The sequence below is a fragment of the Sebastes umbrosus genome, chromosome 15 (assembly GCF_015220745.1).
Source record: "Sebastes umbrosus isolate fSebUmb1 chromosome 15, fSebUmb1.pri, whole genome shotgun sequence".
Classification (NCBI taxonomy): Eukaryota; Metazoa; Chordata; class Actinopteri; order Perciformes; family Sebastidae; genus Sebastes; species Sebastes umbrosus.
Window position 1 is genome coordinate 10039080 of NC_051283.1, and position 10886 is coordinate 10049965.

The following is a 10886-nucleotide window of genomic DNA, read 5'->3' on the forward strand; positions in this document are numbered from 1 at the left end:
CCCAATCACCGGCCTTCAAATGTATTATAAGAATTAAGAAATGCATCTCAAACACATTATTATATAAAAAAGACGCATCTGCTGTTGTCACAAGTTTATTTTCAAGATGGATTGTAAAAAAAACAACGAAAAAAATCATCTACCCTTTTAGGGTTCGATTCCTTACTTGATGAGATGGGAGTCTTAATTGATAAGGGTCTATCGACTGAAATGTCGCAACCAAATTAAAGTGAGTACAAGAGCCCAACAGTGTTCAGGATTTCTGATTTCTTGTCAGTTTACAGAGATTTTGGTCCTCCACACATTTTTGTTTTTTTGGTGCACAAGCACTTGATGTCTGGATGTTTCAGAGGTCTAAACTTAACCATGTCCTAGGCTGCATTCATACCAGATGAGGCGTTGTGGCAAAAACGCAGGTTATGGTTAGGGGTATTGCATTTGGCTGCAGCTGTGGTGGCCTCAGGGTGTGCTGAAAAAGAAAGAAAGAAGCAAAACGCAGCGGTAGAAAAGTAGAAACAGAATCAACATTTAGTGAAACGCAAGCCACGCTGCGGTGGCCAATGAATTAACCAGCGATACAACCCAGCCATGAAGGAACAAAAGATGTTAATCGTTGCAGTAATGGGCCATTAATGTGACTCTCCTACACCGCCACACAACCATTCGGCAAGTCGCCGCAACGCCTGATCTGGTGTGAATGAAGCCTTAACTACAAGGTCGTAATCTGCGTGGGTAGACCAAAGGTGTGAAGGGTCGTAAAGCGCTGCTGACCGATTTAAAACATGTATTTCATTAGTTGTCGACTGCAGAATGAGAAAATAAATTATAAATCTAAACACAGTGATTGATTAAAAATAAAGTACAATTAGTAATCCAATATGGGGACTTAGCCTTTGAGAATGCAGAAGAAGCTTTGATTGTTACTTAACCATCTTTCAGACCTGTCTGAGTTGTTATTAGTTACTATATTGACTGCTGCTCTTGGAAGGCACTGGAGTGTTTTCGGTAGGACACAACCAAGGAGAGCTTAGTCTGGAATCCCACCAAACCAGCCAGAAATGTAGCAGCTTAGGGAGGAAACGCTGCTGGTATCAGCATGTCACATAATAGTTTCACTAGCTGCGTCCAACAGACCTCGGTGCCCAAACACCCAAATCCTGCCGCGTGTTACCTTCACGGCTGCTGCGCTTCGCCCTCCACACCTGCTGTTCATCAAACACACAGCGTGCACTTTCACACTGCGGCTGAAAGCCAGAGCGAGCTGGAGTAAAACATAGAGTTTCTGGTCATCCCTCAGACACCGCTTTCGGTCAGCCTGTCAGCGCATCGCCGCCTGGCTAAGCCTAAACTGTCAAATTTAGACCCAGTTAACTTGTGCTCACGGGGCGAGCGGCTTAATGGCTTGTCCTTCTCGGCAGACCGTCAGTGCCAACACTGGCCCAGAGTTACATAACACTACGTCATGGAACTGGATGTGGCCTTTCTCTCTGACACACAGCTGTTCTTGGGACCATTTAGAGACATAATTCTAATGTTATGCCAGCGTTCAGCCTCTGGACAAGTTAATCTGAAATTAAGATTCATGCTGTCCTCAAGGAACCTCTCTGAGCATTGTGGCGAATCGCTGCTGGACTCATTAGACCTGAGGAAAACCTGCAAAGACAGGGTCATCAAATATTTAAGATTTTTTCTTGTAAGTTGCACTATTTTCACCTTCCAAGCCCCAAACCAAACACTTTTTTAGACAGAATGCACTCAGTCAGCTTCATGAATAAGTTACATTTGCGTGGGATTGGAAATGGTTAAAAGGGCATCTATTTTTCCTGCTTCCTCAATGTATGGTGGTTGTGAAAGTGTCTCCTCCAGCTTTTAGAGAAAGCAATGACTGTGAATTAGCAAGGCAGCAGAGAGAAGCAGCAACACCTGCGTACAGTAATGATGCATGCCCGAAACAATCCTTCCAGACAAGCTGAAAGTAGGCTGCACACCAGGCACCACGATGCATTAAAATCAGCGACTGTGTGTGTGTGTGTTCATACATCTGTGGACACACTTGTGTGACTGACAGCTCTACCTGTTTGACGTTTAGAAATTACAAGGGAGGAAATTTATAATTGCCTTGCTTGGGCTTCAGTCTCTAGGGTGTTAGGGTAGAGGGAAGTGGAGAGGAGGGGGTTATTTTAAAGTGCACAGTCGTGAGCTGGCCAAATTTAGACTGGCAGCAAACTGCTGACTTTCCTACATCGTCAGCGATTTTGTCTGTTCGGGGCAGTCACGTGCGGAGAAATTAAGAGAGGCGAGAGGAATAAGGTGGAGTCCATGTGGAAAAAGAAACCTCATCAAGCTTGTCCCAATCAGCAGAGACCCAGCACCCTCACTTTATCTCTCTTTACTAGAGAAAATTCAATATGTACTCCATCTTTTACACATAAAGGTCAGTTTACTGGTCATGAAGGGTACTACTCAACCTGCGAAAACGGTTGTGTAATATCTTCTGTGGCTCTGGAGGACTTTTGTCAAGTCTGAAAATAGTAATAACCCTGATGACATCTTTATATCTTGGATCGGGCTCCGAGACAAATTTATAACAGAGTGCCTGCATTACAAACTGGGGTCATGGAGGTGGGCATTTACCAGGAGAGTCTAATGAAAATACTATTGCATTATGGGAAATGTAACATCCAGCATTTGACCCATTCAAGGGAGTAGGGATGTCACGATACCAGAAATTTGTAGTCGATACCAATACTGGTGAATTTCTACGATTCTCGATACCCAATTTGAACAATAAATCTCATGTGCTTCAACATACTCTCCTTTATGACCATTTTCAAATTTATTATTAATACCTGATGATCCGCCTCAACTTTCTTGCCAAAAATTAAATTTTACAAGATTACATTTGATCATGATAACGTTATAATTTCCCGCCTAATACTTGTTTTTTTTACTGAATAGAGCTTGAATGCATCATACTGTAGCTCAATGCAACCTCCGTACGTTACCTGTTAGCTCCATTATTTAGCCAAACAGGACTGTGCTGCTAACAGCAAACGTTAACTAGCTCTCCTCCTGCTGATTTCAAAACGGATAAAGTTGTTCACAGTGTTAATAGGCGTTATTAGTCACTATAAGCACCATGGATGTGGGTCAATAAGGGCCTAATACACCCACTAGTGGGTTTTATCATCTATTCACATGGGAGATCACCGAAAGGTTTTAAAAGAACATGACAGCGACCTCTAGCAACCGTAGTAATTATGACAGGAGCAGAAGCGGAAGTCATGCACTGTAGCACAGACAGTGTAAAACTCCTCATAAGGGGTTGAGGTTTGTCTTTGTGTTTGTAGTTATTTTAAGCCAAAACAAAACGTTTTTCCCAAAACTTAACCAAGTTTTTTTTTTTTGCCTACAACTAAGAAGTTGTAGTTTAGTTGCCTAAACCTAAAGAATTATTTTTGTTTGTGTTCAAAACATAACGTTTCATTCAGTTATACAAGTTTCACTTTTAATTTTACAACATAGTAGGTGTAGTAAGCCCCTACTGATCCACAGCTATGATACTTAATAGTGACTGATAACACATATTTATTGGCCTGGTAACAGTCGAATCGGGTGAATCTGCTATTGTCCCCGGCACGCTGGGACACTGTTAGTCTCGAGCGTGTTCCTGCGGTACCTGTGGTACTGTAGAAAAACTAGTATTGTCACGTTTTCAGAATTTTGGCATCGACTTGGTACCATAGTATTGGTCCTCGTGACATCCCGACAAGGGACTAAAAGTCAGGATTTCTTCCGCTGCTTTGATTTTGACCATTTCTTTTGCCATTCTAGCGGCATGGCTCAACAACTATGTGATGTTGTGTCATGAAATTTGGTACAGATATCCATGATGCCCTAATGACTTTGGTGATTCCTTAACTTTTCATCCAGGGCCATCATCATCAGGTCAAAGTTTTCACTTATCCTGTGAAATATCACTGGAAGGCCCCTTTAAGAGTTGAGTGGAGGGGCAAATTAGGATGTGGTCCCCCACATACAAAGACCAACACTTTAATTTGGTAGAATATAAAGGCTGCTGACGTCACTTTCTATCACTATACGTAAGTGCATGATTCATATTCTAGGAAAAATTCCCATTATCCCTTTATAGGTTCATCTGACACATTAGTGAGCTGATGAGATCAAGGTCGGACATGTCAGATCAGCAATCATTCCGCTTACCCACGGACACCAGCACAAATTTATCAGAGACCTTTGTGCATCAATCTATTCATCCCTATAATAATTCTCGTGTGATGTCTCGGACTTAAACTGCGTCTCAGATCATTTCTGCGTGTGCAGGGACTACAGACTAATCCCTCACCAAAGACCGAACAGCTTTGCATTTAATTTTTCAGCCCCTCCGCCTTCATCTTTCTTTCCCCTTAACCCACTTTCTCCCTCCCCATGCCTACACACAATGAAAATCACGAGCAGCGCTGTGGTAAAGATGTCTTTGGCTTTTCTTATCCATGTCCATAAGCTTATTTAAGACAATTAATCTGTCTGGGTTTACAGGTTTTAATTCCCATAGTTGAATACAGAGACTGTATTACAGTGAGGGATGTTCCTTTTGTTTGTTGTATTAAACTCATCTGACTCTCTGCCTACTTTAGAGTCAGGACTACTTTAATCCCCTCTCACATCACATGTGCATTCACACCCACACACGGGCACTAAAGGGCATGCATGCGCTCTTTTTATACATATTCATCACTCACACTATTCAAAGCTTGCTGCTGCTTTTTCATATCTGATCTGTTGGCTTCTGTTTCTCATCAAAGTATCCCAATCCCCAAATAACATTATCACAAGAGCCACCGTGCTGCCACCTCTTTGAGGTGCTGAAAGCTGCGCAGACCTGGAAACAGAGTAAGATATTCACAGAAAATCCTAACAAACAACAATGTGTGACGTCTATATAAAGTCTCGCCAAAGGTTTCTGCATCTTTATTTAGAAGCGTGGGTCACCCTCACTCCTTTACTCCATGCTGTTCACCTGACAGGAATAGGATGGGATGAAGACGGATTAGACGGTGACGTCATGAATTCATGCTCTAGGAAAATGTCATCCCGCGTTGGAAGTATGTCACAGAGGTTCCTGGAATAATAAAGCTCAAGTGAAAACTACTCCAACTGGATTGTGGGGAGTTTCTGGGCTTCCTTCTGGTCTGTAGAAAAGTAGGCTAATCTCTATTAATTAAACCAAACCCTCTTTACCTCATTTAGTCTCACTTGCATTGTTGGCTCTGGCATCAGTGGGGGAATTGTGCTAATTGTAACAAGCAGAACTCCTGTGTTGTTGTTTTGGAGATTTCTAAGGCTAAGACAGACAACTCTCCAGAGTCACAGAGGAATAATAAGCAGGCACGCTGCTTTCACAGCTATTCTCGCTCACATTAGCAGCTTTGTAGTACTATTACTGTCTTCTACTTCTACCACAGAGTGATGCAGGTGTAGTGTTTTACACAAGGGCACCTTGATTGTAGCTGTCTAGGGACGAGAGAACCCATTCCTCACCTTGAACTTTCTGGTCACCTCTGCTTTTACCTCCAGGCTACAGCTGATGTAGCTTACCTTTCATCTGACACCAACAGACCTGCAGGATGATCAGACTGGGATGTGATGGAGAAAAATACATTAAATGCAGGTATACACAGCACAATCAGGGTGCACCCAGGCGCAGTCTAGACCAGAAATACATTTGTCCACATTTCTGACAAATTGCACTGCAACTTCCAAACCAATAACATACATGAAACTATTTAATAAACCATCTGATTTAATGCAGGAAACAGACCGGTATTTATGTAGAATACTTAGAGCTGCAGCCATGGAGCAAATAAGTGGTTTAAACCCTTAAGTCCAATCAATTCAAAGATGGAAGGAAACAATACAGGAAATCTCAGAAATGGAGAGAATAACTTATAGAGTCAGAAATGAAGAGACAGAATGAAGTGGATAAGATAAGACACAATGAGTTAATGCAACTAGATTAAATAGTTAGAAACAAAGAAACAAAGTACAAAAGACGCTGGTTAAAGTAGACGAAATATGAGGCCATAAATGTATTCATGAAATTACTTCAACTGAGATTAACAAGATGATTTATAAATGGGCAGAGGCAGATCTTGGGAAAACAAAAAAAAAACAGAACTGATAGACATCTTGACACATCTTGGAGGATGACAATGACACTGACAAATGCTAACATGCTGATGTTCAGCAGGCAATGTTTGTCGTGTTCATCATCTTAGCAAAGAGTATAGAAGCAAAGAGACGAAACTCTGCCGCCATTTTGGACTGAAAACGCTTATTATATTTATAATATTTTATTGTTCAACACAGGCCGTTTCGGTTGAATATGACAATAGAATAGACATAATTTTGTTTTACTTTTATACGGCACTTTTTAGGCGGACGTTTTACTGGCGTTTGGTGGTCGCTTTCAGTCCAAAATGGCAGAAGCATAGTTTTGCTGCTGGGAGGTGATGTTGCAATGGAACGAACAATTGGCTTTCATTTCTTGGCAATATACGTTCTTTGATCTTAGTTTAGCTTGTTAGCATGCAAACATTTACTAATTAGCACTAAATATAAACTACAGCTGAGGCTGATGGGCATGTTGGTCATAATAATGTATTGAAGAAAAGGAAATGTGAACCTGATGGTGGCGCTCGATGAGAGGTTAAGGGATCATGAAGGCAAACAAATATGTCATCCTGAGGGGTACATGAGTGTCTGTGCCAAATATTATGGCAATCTATCCAATAGTTGTCGAGATGTTCACTCAAAACTGTCACAGTCCCTCCTCCCTCTACCTGCCTGCCTGCTGTGAGTGTTTTCATTATTTTTTTTCTGCCTTTTAGTAATAGTGACGTGTGCTTGGTGTGTTTTGGTTTTGTCTGTCTGTTTGCTTGTTTCCCTCCTCCCCTCTGGTCCTCTCTCTCTTTCTCACTACTCACCTGGACATAATCTGCAATCAGCACACCTGCCAGTCACCCGCAATCAGCACACCTGCCCGCCAATCAAGCCAGCTCCTCTTCACTTCATAAACTCTGCTCCGACGGCCAGTCTCCACCGGATCGTTGCCGTTTGTCAGTGTGCCATGCTTCCAGCTCCTGTTAGTGATCTTGCCAGTTTGTTTCCAGTTTGTCAGCTTGCTTGTTTGCCTGCTGCTGTTCTCCACCCTCCAGTAAAAAACTGCCAGCCACTTCAGCTTATCCAACCTGCTAAAAAGTCCTGTAATAAAATACTTACCTTTTCACCGTCAGCATTTGGGTCCAACCGCAGAAACTCTGACAAAAAACTACAAAAGTTGACCTCATTGTGGTGGGAGAAGAAGAGTCGGGGTGACCAAAGCCCAAAATCTGCTCCAGCACATCTGAAGCTCACAAAATACTAATTTATATTTTACATAATACATATTTAATCCATACAAAAAAAGTGTAAAAATTACAAGTTGTGGAGGGTTATGTGCTGTTGTTTGTATTGTGTATGGTCAGCCCAGTCGCGCAGCAGTTCGTAAAATAGTCATTAAATTTTATATATTGATTTGTGTACATAGACACGCATTTTCCTTTTTTTTCCGGAATGGTCAGCACAAGATCAATTCTTATGTAATCCACGTAATTATGGACCCGGAAGTATAAAGAGTGGCGAACATCATGTACAGAGGAGGTCGGGGTGGATGGGTGGGCCAAATAATACTGGATTTTCGCTCAGCAGACCGATGTTCATGTCCAGTGTGAAACCAGAAGTCAATGTTGATTTATTTGTCTTAAATGCCTTACTTAAGTTACAACACTTCTGGTGTTATTTAACCCAAACCGCGATCTTTTACTAAACCTAAGTAAGTATTTTTATTTTGAAAAAACTGGAGCGGACATTGACATGTGCGTTACGTGTTGCTGGATATTCGCAGGAAAATGCACCGAAAATACGTTGTTGAAAGTCAAATAGATCAAATTTCGTGACCATTTCACGAACTGCCATGAGACTGAGTTGGTATGATAGCTATGAGCTAACCATCCGCTGGCTGTAGCTTCATATTTAGGGTACAGATGTGAGATTGGTTTCAATCCTCTAACTCTCAGCACAAAAAACAAATCAGCGTATTTCCCAAAATGTTGTGAGCTGAATTCTACAGTAGATAGAAAATTCAGATATAGATGCTAACACTGGGAGGGAAAAGAAGATGGTTTGAATGCCACAAACAGACAGAACAAACGGACCACATGCAGCCATCTGGTTGCATCTGATGTGGCGACATTAAAAGGGAGACATGTGAGGGTCCACAGCGCCGCTGCAGCTTCCGCTGTGAACCCCGGACTCCCTCAACGCTTTTGAACTCAGCCACCTAAAAAATAATGGACCACCTGCTGTCTTTCACTTTTGGGAGCCAGTGACTGGACACATTGAGTTTGTGGACCATTTCACTTTATGTGTGTGTGTGTGTGTGTGTGTTTGTTTGTGTGCACGCCCAAATCATATTTCCGATGAGTCTTTTTGGAGAAAGCACCGCTGGGAGTTTGCTCTGTAATGGAGGTTAACAGAGTTAGGCCTTACAGATGCCGCTGGGGGGGTAGAGATGAGGCATGATAAACACAATACATCCATCACTCTTCTGTTCATCATAATGGTACTCACACTTATATAGAGAGGCTTTCAATGGACTATAATTTCTGCATGATTAGTTTGGTGTGTGTGTGTGTGTGTGTGAGCGTGGTTCCATATCACCCTCGCCAGGGTGTTGGTGGGATCATTTGCATGCTGATTGATGGACTTGTGTGCACATGCCTGCTATATGTGTTAATTAATCCACGTATACGCCATGCAGTCACACTCCATCTGCAGAGTGGGCCTGTATATACGCATGTATATACCCTCACCTATAATTTCCACCTAATGAGCATGTGCGTATGTGTGTGTGTGTGTGAGAGAGAGGGAAAGGCACAGATTGTGCGGAACGTATAAATGACGCAAAGGGGGCTCATAATGTGGGTGTCATCTGGCCTTCTGCTCTGCTTGAATGTCACTGTGTTCGGTCAGCCCGGCTGCACACACACAATGTTTTGGTCACTCAGAGCAGTTCATCTCCTTAAGCTTATGAAAGCACCTGTGTGCTACGGTCGGCACAGACAGGAATAGCCCTAATAAGGGGCTTAAACACAGACACACAAAGACACACAGTTCCAAATCTTTGAATGGGGCTAAGCTTTTTTTTCCCATGAGAGTCATCAATGAAGTGTTCAGGACTTTTCTGCAACAACAACTTTTATGATCTTATTTCCCTGAATAGAGGCATTAAAACCCCTGAACAGGGTTAATTGGGTTACTAGAGAACACACAATTCAATCACATGTATAATCCCATAAAATCGCTGCTTGTGGCCGGCCAGTAAAACGTCTCCACTGTGGTATCGTCCTGCCCAGGGCAGCTCTTATGTAATGGACTTTACGCAGCCTCATGAGTCGCTGGTGATTCTCCCCTTATTTGGCAAACGGGCGGAGGGTGACGCAGCGAAAGAACACTGCCGCCATGCCATGTCATTGCGTGGCTATTTTAAGATTTCATCCTCACTTGGCTCCTCATGAGGTGTCTGTGTGGTATTCATAGTGAGTGTCTGGCTTCTCATCTGTTTATAGATTGTTAATCTGTTTTTCTGTGCAGGCCCAGGACAGTAACAAGTTCAAAATTGCCTGCACACAGGTGTGAGAATGGAGTAATCACTGTGGCTTGTTTGTGCAATTTGGGGGTGTATGTGAGTTAGTGTGGCGATGTAAACAGAGGCGATCGATCATGCAGTGCTGTGTTCAGACAGGACTCACGGTAATGGAAAGGCATTGGAGCCGTGAGCTCTTTTTATTTCTTCACATTAAAGGAGCAATGAACTTTGCTTTTCATGGCTGAAAAGGTGTGTTTCATGGAAAACATACTGGCTTCATGGTTCATCAACAACATTGCAGTGGGCAACTCTGGGGTTTGAGAAGTTAAGCCAATGCTGAAGTGCCTTAAACTTGCATTCTTTCTAATAGCCAGCAGGGGGCGACTCCTCTGGTTGCAAAAAGTAGTCTGATTGTATAGAAGTCTATGAGAAAATGACCCTACTTCTCACTTGATTTATTACCTCAGTAAACATTGTAAACATGAGTTTATGGTCTCAATCACTAGTTTCAGGTCTTCTTCAATACAGCATGATGTTCATTTAGTAAATTATGGTTCCATTTAGAGTAGAATAGACCATAAAGCAGGGGATGCTTTAGGGCGTGGCTACCTTATGACAGGTTGCTACCACGGCGTTGTCCGGTCTGGGAGTTTTCTGTGTTTTTCGTCTTAGAACTTTAACCCTTTCACAGTGTGTTTTCAATTCATGAAAGTTAATTATAACATTTTGGTCGCCTAAAAATGTCTTATTCAGCGTTCGGTTGTACTTAGTCCTACCTCTGGTTGCAAAAAAACAAGATAGCGACGGCCAAAATGATGAAATTGAGGCTTCAAAATGGCAGTCCACAAACCAATGGGTGACATCACAGTGACTACATCCACTTCTTATATGCAGTCTATGATCCTTATCATAAAACTGCATTTGTTTTATGAACAACATTTCTGTAGAACAGGTGCAAAATGGGCAAGAAATCATTGCCAGATTTTCCAGGTTTCAAGGAAACAACACCTCAAAAGGATGCCTGGAGGATGACTGCATACATAGTTGACAGAATGCTTGTAAAAGTTATTTTTGAACAGTCAAACCCAATTATTGTTCGCTGCTTATTAAAATCATAAAAAAACAACAATATCAAAGCAGCAAAAAAATACATAATTTTCCTGTTCCTCCTGTTCTT